This window comes from Lonchura striata, chromosome 3 (assembly GCF_050655825.1).
Source record: "Lonchura striata isolate lonStrDom1 chromosome 3, ASM5065582v1, whole genome shotgun sequence".
NCBI classification, from domain to species: domain Eukaryota; kingdom Metazoa; phylum Chordata; class Aves; order Passeriformes; family Estrildidae; genus Lonchura; species Lonchura striata.
In genome coordinates this window covers 12,147,442-12,157,577 of record NC_140705.1, presented here as the reverse complement: position 1 = coordinate 12,157,577, position 10,136 = coordinate 12,147,442, and positions in this window count along the sequence as shown.

The window sequence follows — 10,136 nt, the reverse complement described above, 5'->3', positions numbered from 1 at the left end:
GCTACTAAAAATGGTGCTGTTTTCCCCTGTTTTCTCTCAAACACATTTATGCAGGAGTTGACACTACACAGGATATATGGGAAAGTGACATGACACCCGGCTCAGAATAGTGTGTCATTTCAGCCACAGACCTTGTAAAGGCACCTTGCGATTGGACCCCAATAAACACTGAAAACCAGAAAAAGAATTCAAAATCTTTACAAGTGGGAAATTCACTGGAAATAGGATTAAATACGATAGGAGTAAAGTACTGTACTTAAAAAATACAGCTGTCCATTGCAGATGACTTACAAGATTGTAATTCTCCCTTTGAAGTTTTAGTTTCTGTTTTTTTGGTTTTTTTTAAAGCCCATGGTGACTTCTGATTGCACCATCTTGATCCTTCTGTGTAGTAGTACTTCTGTGCTACCATTGTGGGTTTTGGGTTGTCTTTCCAGTTTGGTTATGATTAAGTAGAAGAGCAAAACAGAGAGTAGGCTGTCCCACAAGTCAGCGAGCCGATACTAAACCTGCAGCCAGTTTTTTTACTGCACAGAACACCTGTAGCAATCCCTGTGATCTATAGAATTGTTTCACCTACAGCCTCCAGCTTCTGCCTTTTCAAACTAGGCAGGAGACAAAACAAGCAGAAAATCTGCTCTCCCAAGCAAAAATCACAATTTAAATGACATGGTTAGGTGGCTACACATCTCTCCTGCTGTATATCCGGAATTAAAGCTGACATTGATCTCTCCTCAATTTTCAAGACCTTACTCAGGTGTAAACCTTGTGAAAGGGTTCAGTTCACCAGAGATCTCAGCTGCCTCCTCTAGATATCATTCTATCTTTATATGAATTTGCTTTCTCAGACAGGCACTCGAAACCTGTACCTGCACCCTTCTATGCTTCAACGGGACACAAGGAATATATAATTTCTGTACTGCACTGCCCCCGTTACATTCCCACTATGAAGGGTGCAGTATTATGTGTATCTAAAACATGAGATTTCTCCTCTTAGACTTTTTCCAGAGGGATAATTTATTTTCCTAACTTTTAGATTAAAGGAAAGGTTTGTTGGTTGTTTTTTTTTTTTTTTTTTTTTTGAGAATTGCCTTCTGATGGGATTTAAACTAACAGAATTACATAAAAGTATAAACAATATGCAAAAGAAGAGACTTGGCTCCTCAACCATGTTTACACAGGCATCTGAGTGAGGAAACCCTTGTTCTGAGCCACACACACATCATTCTCCATGGATTGTGGTTTGTAAAAAGCTGTATTTTTCCCTCTTCCAACTCACTCAGAGGCACTTCTATGTTTTTTTCTGCATTCCTCTCCTCCAGTCCTGTACACAGCCCATTTTTCTCCTTTTATTCTTACTGCTGCTGTATCCTGCTTCCATCTTTGGCCTCTTTGCAGGACGTATCAGAGCTCAGATTCCTGCCTTTCAGCAGGAAAACCAGCCTGCAGACCACAGGAACACACTGCAGGGTCAGCCCTGGCTGGGGACAGTGAGCTCCTCCGAGCAGGTCCTGAGACCCGTGGCTGCTGGCAGCAAAGGGAGCCCCAGGGTGGGGAACTCCACGGCTCAGCATTTAGCCAGTCAGCTCTAACTCACATGCCCCTGGTTTTACTCTACATCCATACTAAGAAAAAAGAAAAAAAAACACAACAAATCAAACTTAACCAACCAAACAAACAAAAAAATTAGAAAAGAAAGAGATCATAAAATATGTCATACTTAGGTTTGCTGCCAAAACATTGTCCTCATCAGTTTATGCTGAAAAGAGAGGAATCTTTTCATCCCCAGGTAAGATCAAGCACTGATGGAAGTGAGATAAAGAATGGGTCATGAAATTTTGTGGCTGTTTGGCATCTAAGTTTATTAAATCTGTCATTATAACAATTATATTTTCATTTGTTCTTGTCTTACCTACTTTGACTATCTGCTAGAAATATAGGAGTGAGAGTAACATTTTACCCATATTCAATTGTGCTTCACTTCACCTTTCTCAGATTATATTTAATTATAATTCATGGCTTTTGCAAACCACTCACAGTTAAAGGGCAGTCAAATAAGGAAGAAAAACAAATGTAATCTCTGACTCCAGGGTATTCATGCAAACCCTGTTAACCCACTGATTAGATTATCTAGCCTTGCATAATTATTCCTGTTCTGTGAACTGGTAAATAAGGGCAAAATGGTGGCTTTCCAAGTGAAACCCAGCATAAGGAAATCTTATCCACTAATTTCTACTGAAGCTTTAAAAATCTTATTGTTAGAAAGTTAGTATTTTGCCTTAACATTCATAAAGTTCAGTCAGGACTATTACATTTTCAATCAACTATGGTGTTCTGGCAGGGTACAAGAGATGATAAGTGCTTCACATTTTAGACTACATGGGAGTGGTTGTATTTCATCAGCTAGCTACATTTTTATTTAATATCACTTAATTATTAACTGTCGCTGTTGAGGCAGGATGGGGATAAAGAAGACGCCAAGTCAGAAGGCGAGAAGTGAACTGATTTATTTCAAATACATCACTCATTTTATAGAGCACATGGTGCAGACCAATTTCATTGGTCTTAAGGTAAAAACATCTCACCCCATTGGTGCACTGTGAATGATGCACGGTGGCAGAACGTATCTATAAACAATGTGAACAACAAGGGATATAATGAATTATTTACATTCCTTTTGAACTCTTTCCCAGGCTCATCCTGGTAAAAATCTCTTTTTCTCTCTGACTGAACTGAGACTATCCATAATTAACCACTTAATTAAACATTTTCCTTCATAAAAATGAACAGATTTTGGTGTTTGTTTAAAGGAATAACTACACAAAAGCTATAATGGAATACAAAACCTGTCAGATTAACCATTTTTTCCCCCACCCCAAAGCTCTGTCTCCTTGAACCACAGATACCTGGAGTAAGATCCAAAGTGTCTACACAAAAAAGCTACACCACCACTAATAAATGGAACATGCACAGTCTCAGCCCAGTGGGCTGACTTGCAAGATGTGGCTACAGCCATGCCCTTGTTCTGCCTCTGCCTCCAAAACAACCGAGTCCCAACTGACTCAAAGCTGTACATAGGCTTGTATGTACAGCTGTATGTACATCTATATGTATGTACAGCTGTACATAGACTTGTATCTACAGCCAAAGGCTCAAGCTGTACATAGACTTTGTGGGTTCTTGGGTGACAGGGCGGGAGCATGGCTGAAGAGGCTCTCAGTCCTCACCCTATACCCTGCAGAGCTGGAGTGTCTGCATTCCAGAAAGGGGGTTTATTTACCCTGTCTAGATTTATCTAGACCACATTGCTCTAGCTGCTTATAGGTCATCAGTGTGGGGTAGCATCAAAAGCCTCATGGAGGCAAATGATATTGCTGCTTCTTCTGTGCTTCTTCCTTCTGTTAAGGAAACTATACTGCTTGGACACGGTCTAGCATGGTCTATATTATTTATGCAGGCTTATTTTCACACCCCTACCTGACTTCCAAGGGCAGGCACATGACTCACCTCCCCTTTGGAAGTAACTACACTCTGTACTAACCCAGTTGTCAAATTCCTTACGATGAAGTTCATCAGGCCCAACCTACTTGAAAATATTGCAATTAGCTAAGGCTGGGAAGCATGGAATCAGTATTTAAGGATATTACTTGCAGTGTATGAGATCAGCTCAGTTACTCAGTGCAGGGTGCTAATAATACCAAGATTGTGGGTTTGATCCCCATATGGGCCATTCACTTAAGAGCTGGACTTGATGATCCTTGCGGGGCTTCCAACCCCAAACATTCTGTGATTCTGTGATATCTCCTACTTGCTGTGGGATAACAGTGAATAAACACTAGCTAATGGACTGAGCAGCAAGTAGCACTACAAAGCTCTTCTGTTACGAGGGATTTGTTTTCTCATCTCAGTATCATGCCACTGGAAGCATAATTCCTTTCCTTTCTCCATCCATTTTAATGCTTCCACATTTTCAATATTTTATGTTGAGAAAGTTTCTTTCCCTATAAATATCTCCACTACTATCAATGTAGAAGTAGAGTACCTCTACCAAGTCAATGCTTATAGGAAACAGCCTCTGTTTTCAAGCATTCCAAAAAGCTGAACTGCTCTGCAATGTCTCAAGTTCACTGCCTAGTTCTAGAGGCTTTTTGTGGATCTTAAATATTTCCAGGTCTCCCTGTCTCTGGTTGTTTGCATTCACCTCTCACGTTCTGATTTCACTGTTTAAAGGGCAAAGAAAGTTTACTGAATGGAAAGACCTTGGAGTCTACAATATCAAACAGCACAGTGACCTCAAAGGAAAACATATTTCATTAAAAAGAAAAAAAGAGTTTCCTTGCAAATCCAGCTTGTTTTACCCACCCAGATCTGCCTTTTTGCTGCCTCTGTGGTGACACATGTTTTATATGAATCTATATTAAGATGAATTTTAACCTACAAATAACTAGATACAGCTATGCAGTAGGAGGGAATTCCTACAAGATGATGTAAAGTTTTTTAAGCAGTAAAATTAAAAATAGCACGTAAAACCTGACCAGTAGATTTGGATTTGAACCAAGGCAACACATTTGGGAAACATTATCAAGTTTATCAGGGGTAACATATCACAGAAAATCTGCTTCTGTTTATATGCCATTTATTATTCATTTTTGACATTTCCCTTTTTTCCTCAACCTTTTTTACCCCTAAGCAAATATATGTTAGACTTAACTGAAATGTGAGATAACGGACCAGTCTCTTAGTTTGCTTTCCCTATAAGACAAAAGCAGATCTGAGTAGAAGTAAAATAAAAAAGTTATGTGAAATCTAAGTACAGGGGGAAAAAAGTTGCCAGAGTAGGACTGGTAATAACAGAGAAATCTGTCTCACAATGAAACCCCAGAAAAAATAATTGCCTAATAAGATTAAACTCAGGGCCAAATTCTGTCCTTCCCTATACTCTTACATTTCATGATATATAAATAGCACATGAAAGCCTTTGCTTCATGTAACACACCACATGTGTGATAAAGGCTGGTTTTTATGTCTAGGACACTTATATTAATGGGATTATGTATGACAGCAGAGAGTTCTTCACCCAGAACTGGCAGAATGTTTGCAGTTTATAGTAATCAAGTCGAACTCAGGGAAAAATACAATCAATAAAAGCAATTTCACTCTAATTAAACAATCCAGTCCCCCATCTTGAAAAAATTCTCACTCATATTATTACAATAAATTTGAGAATTAGCTGTATGTTTAGCTGCACCTGATGTAATCAAAACAAAGGTAATAATTAAAAGTCAGCTTAAAGCTGGTCCAAAGTCAGACAAGATTCATGCAGTCTTTCCACTGAATGCAAATTGAAACTCAAATTTCAATTACTTTGTCATTTTTTTTCCATCAGTAGTGTGTAAATTTCTTCAGCAGACTCCAACATGAAATATCAGTATTTTTTGAAAGCTGTTATTGAACAGCTTTCAAAACAGTTTGTTCTGATGCTGAAATCTCCAGCTGAGCTGAATGTTTACTATTCTTTGTTATGATGAGGAAAAGTTTTGGAGTGGTTTCAGAAGAAAATCTTTCCTCTGTGTGCTTTCAGATCCACACTTAGACCTTGTTCTATCAGCAAACACTTCTTATATCTCAAAGAAAACAAACACAATATGGGCATAAATGAGGAATATATTTGCTTTAAAATGCAAGCAAACCCCCAGCAGATAATAATATAAATAGATATTATTTATATTTATTGTTTAATTTTATTTTAGTAAGTGCTGCTGTTTCTAGAATCTGTGATAAAAAAGCTCTGTGATTTTATGAGTTGGTGCATACTGTTGCTGATGTAAATGCTTTGATTATCTATTGAATAGTTCCATTTGAACAACTATTTGTAATTAGAATTAAAAATTACTTGTAATTACAATTAAAATTCTTGTTACTAAGACATACAATGAGTGCAAATTGCACCCAGACCTTACTAAAGAAATGCTGGGTAACTCTCCACTACTGTGGCAGAGTAAAAGTCCTGTGTTTTGGCAAATGTAAGGTAACATGTCTTAAAACGTGGTATTTAGAGGACATTTATTCTAAGTGGATACAGATGGAAGAGACCAGAGAGAGTAAGTCAAAGGAGTTCCTAGTAAACCCAGTAAGGTTGAACTGCTGACCCCTGTTGAGGAAATTAGCATTGCTGGTGATGCTGTCAGGTAGCTGAGTGCTACTAGACAGAGAAGATGATTTATAAGCACATATGAAGAAAAAGGTACAACTTGTAAGAGTGAAGAAGTTTTGCTTGACCTTTTTAAGGTTTATTTTAAGCTTGGCAATTTGAAAGCTAATGACTCAAACAGACTTTGAATCAGATCCTCAAAGATAAACTAAATTAGAATGAAAACCATGTCATTTATTTTATAATGCTGTTTGTATTGCCTCCCTCTTGCTGTTGCAGAAATCCCAGTACAGGATAGAAACAATTACTGCTCAAAGCAAAAAACTTTCAGATACTGAGAACACGTAGCTGCTCTGTTGCCTCTCCTGAAGATGAGTGTAAGAGCTGGCATTTTATCCAAGGTAGTAACAGACAACAGTGGAGAGACAGAGAATGGGGCCATGGGAATCTCATGAGCTTCAACAAGACCAAGTGCTGGTGCCGCACCAGGCTGGGGGATGAACAGATCCAGACCCAGCCCTGGGTCCCCAGCACAGGAAGGACATGGACCTGTTGGAGTGAGTCCAGAGGAGGCCAAAATGACTTGAGGGATGGAGTATCTCTTTCATGAGGAAAAGCTGAGAGAGTTGGGATTGCTCATCCTGAAAAAGAGAAGGCTCTGGGATGACCTAAATGTGGTATTCCAGCACCCAAAGGGAGCCATCAAAATAGATGGAGTTTTTACAAGAGCCTGAAGTGACAGGGAAGGCAGAAATAGCTTCAGACAGATTAGGTTCAGTTTAGGTACTAGGAAGAAATTCTTTAATGTGAAGGTGGTGAGACACTGGAACAGGCTGTCCAAAGAAGCTGTGGGTGCCCCATCCCTGGAAGTGTTCAGGGCCAGGCTGGATGGGGCTCTTGAGCAACCTGGTCCAGCAGGAGGTGTCCCTGAGCACTGCAGGGTGGTCAGAACTGGATGAACTTTAATGTCCCTTCCAACTCAAACCATTCTATGATTTCTGGGGACAAATCAGTCTACCCTAACACAAAGAACAAGGGGTCTTTAGAGGTCTTTCTCTTCATACCCTTTGGAGAACTGCATATATTGCATAATTTGCTACCTCAAGCATTTAAAACCTATGGCTGTTTCAAGTGCTCTGCCTTGAAATATCACATAAGTAAGTTTGTAACACCTGTCACCTGTATTTTCAAGATGTTCATGTCAGGCAGGAAAAAAACCACTGTATTTCAAACAGCGTATCAGGTAAATATATATATAAGCAAAGCTGTGGAAGAACTGATCTACTTCAAATGGAGGCAAAAAATATGTTTTCTAATTTTGAAAAAAGAATTAAAAAAAAAAATCTGCCATTAAAAAGGAGAGGATGACATTTTAGGAACTCTGATCCAATATTATGACCATGAATTAGTTGTCAGTTTGACCTGACACTGCTATGTCTACAATGCTATCTTTAATTTTTATGCTTTTTGATCCATAAAGTCAATAGAAGATGTCCCAGAATTCTTCCAGCAAAAGTTTCCAAAACAATTGTGATAGAATTGACTGAAAGCCCCAGAAGAACTGAACTCTTCACATACACGCAAACCCCTAGGATGATTTTGGAGAGGCCAAATCTCTGCTGTGTCCTGGGCCTTTTGTTTCACATGGTAATGTTCACACTGGTACCTGGCATGAAAATAATCTGAATTAAATTGAAGCCTGTGTCTTTCAAAGCTCAAACCCACAATGTTTGCTTGTTAGACTGGCTAATTTTTATTAAGTATGGCATTTCAAATTGCACTTGGGGTCAAAGACAAATGACTTTTTTTTCCTTCTTCTAATTTAATCAGTATGAAAGAACTGAGGAATCTCTAACCTCTCAACATGAACAGTTATCAGTGTTTTGGGCACCTGTGTCAAACTCTGACAAAATTGTTGTCTTTTCTTAGCTCAGTTACACTGCACCTTTTGATTTAAACTACTCACATACTCAGGCAATAAGTGTAACAGTAAACTCTCAGTTTCTATTTGAATAAAACAAAATATAAAAATACTGTTACTTGTTTGAAAAATAATCTTGTCTCAGAAGTAGTATTTTTCAACAAAATAATTTAAAGCAATTTTCCTGCAGCATGCACTTACTTTTGCTGATTCTATTTAACCTAAACTTGTATAATTTAAAATTCTGGTCAATTATACAGCAAATGACAAGAATAAAGAAAAAAAAAAGGTCTTATCTGTGTATCTAAATTAATTACAGTTGTACAACATATAATCATAACAGTGAGTCTCAATGTGAATCTGAAACCACTGAACAAAAGGAATCTTAAGCTTCAAATTTAATAAAGCAAATGCCAATCTGACAGGCTGTGTAAAACAAATGTGGCATTCACTCTGTAGTTTCAAAACACAGCTGCAAACACAGCCACTAAGTCAGTGGTTACAAAAAATCTCTCATTGTATAAGTATTATAGACATTACTATGAATGTATATCTGAATATGGGGGATTCAAAATTAATCAGAACAAATATGTCCATTTAATTTGATACACAACAAAAATCTCCACAAAATCTTTCAATTAGATTGGGGAAAGAAAAGTTGTGGTATATTGCCAAACTAAAAATTTCCCTAGGGATGTAATACCTGCCTCAGTCTTATATATTCAGTATCTCAGCAACTAGATTCACATTTACCTATCCAGTAAGTTAATCTAAGAAACCTAATTCAACTCCCCTGTAAGGCATCTTATTTGGGAAGGTTTCTATTAAAGAGCTCTGATGCTGTGCATTTTTTAAGCCTGAATTTAATAGTCAATGTGCCTGTAGTTAAACACAGCCTTATATGCAATACAAAAAAATTTGCCCAAACAAAACCAAAACCAAATAAAAAGAAAACAAAACCAAAACAATATGCATCTTACATTAAATGGATCCTCACAGGATGAGAATTATCATGAGCTGTAATAGCACTTTTGCTTCAAGCCACATACAAATATTCTAACCTTCAAGTTATGGGAGCAATTTTAAAATATCAAGAGGTATGTCAAGTTCTTAATACTCAAGTTTACATATTTAATGGTCAACAGCCAAAATACCCAGGAGAAGAGAGTTATATTAATTCTATTATTATATTAATTCCAGCTCGAACCCAAATTAACATGTCTTGGAAAATAATGTTTCTTTTTCTTAAACTAGGGAATAGTGCTTGGTTGGCTTGTATTTTAACTATATACTTATTTTCTAGAACACCTACTACATTGTTCATTTTAGCTTTACTTTCAAAGCAGTCAAGCACAGGAGATCTCTGCAAGACTATCATGTTACTCCATTGATCCTCACAAGGAGAAGACTCAATTTGATCAGTAATAGGCAACCTGGGTCAAAGGCCACGACTGAGAAAAGACAAAGGGCATTGTTTATGCCTGTGTCAATCAGAAACAGCTCTACTGAAGTCCACTGAGTTATATTTGACTCAAATCCATATGAAAAACTTCTGTGTTTGCTGAATCTGGATTATGTGGCAGCCAGGAATTCACATTTATTAGTCTGTAGCAGGAAGCATTACAGACTGCTGCATTAAAATGCTAGTTTGCTATACTGGCTTTTTAACCAAAACTGGGTTTTATTCTCTTATTGGCAATTCAAATTGATGTCACTGCTGCAGCCTGCTCACTTTCACTGCATTACCCAGTGTGCATCACAGTACCAAGTAACAGATTCTGTAATTTTGGATAAGAGAATTCATCTGAGGCAAGGAAACAATAATTAGTGTCCTACATTTTAAAGAAAAGAACCAAAACTCCACCTCTTCCAACTATCTGTAACTACAAGCAAACTTCTAGATATGCAAGATTTTGTATTTCTTGACTTTTGATGTCCACAGAACACTTCTAACAGTCCAAAAACATTAAAAGCCTATTTCTGACTACACAGTCACAAGATGATTTACTAAGACACGGGAATTTTAATTTAGCTTGTTCAGGGATCTGGTTGGAAGCATTGCAT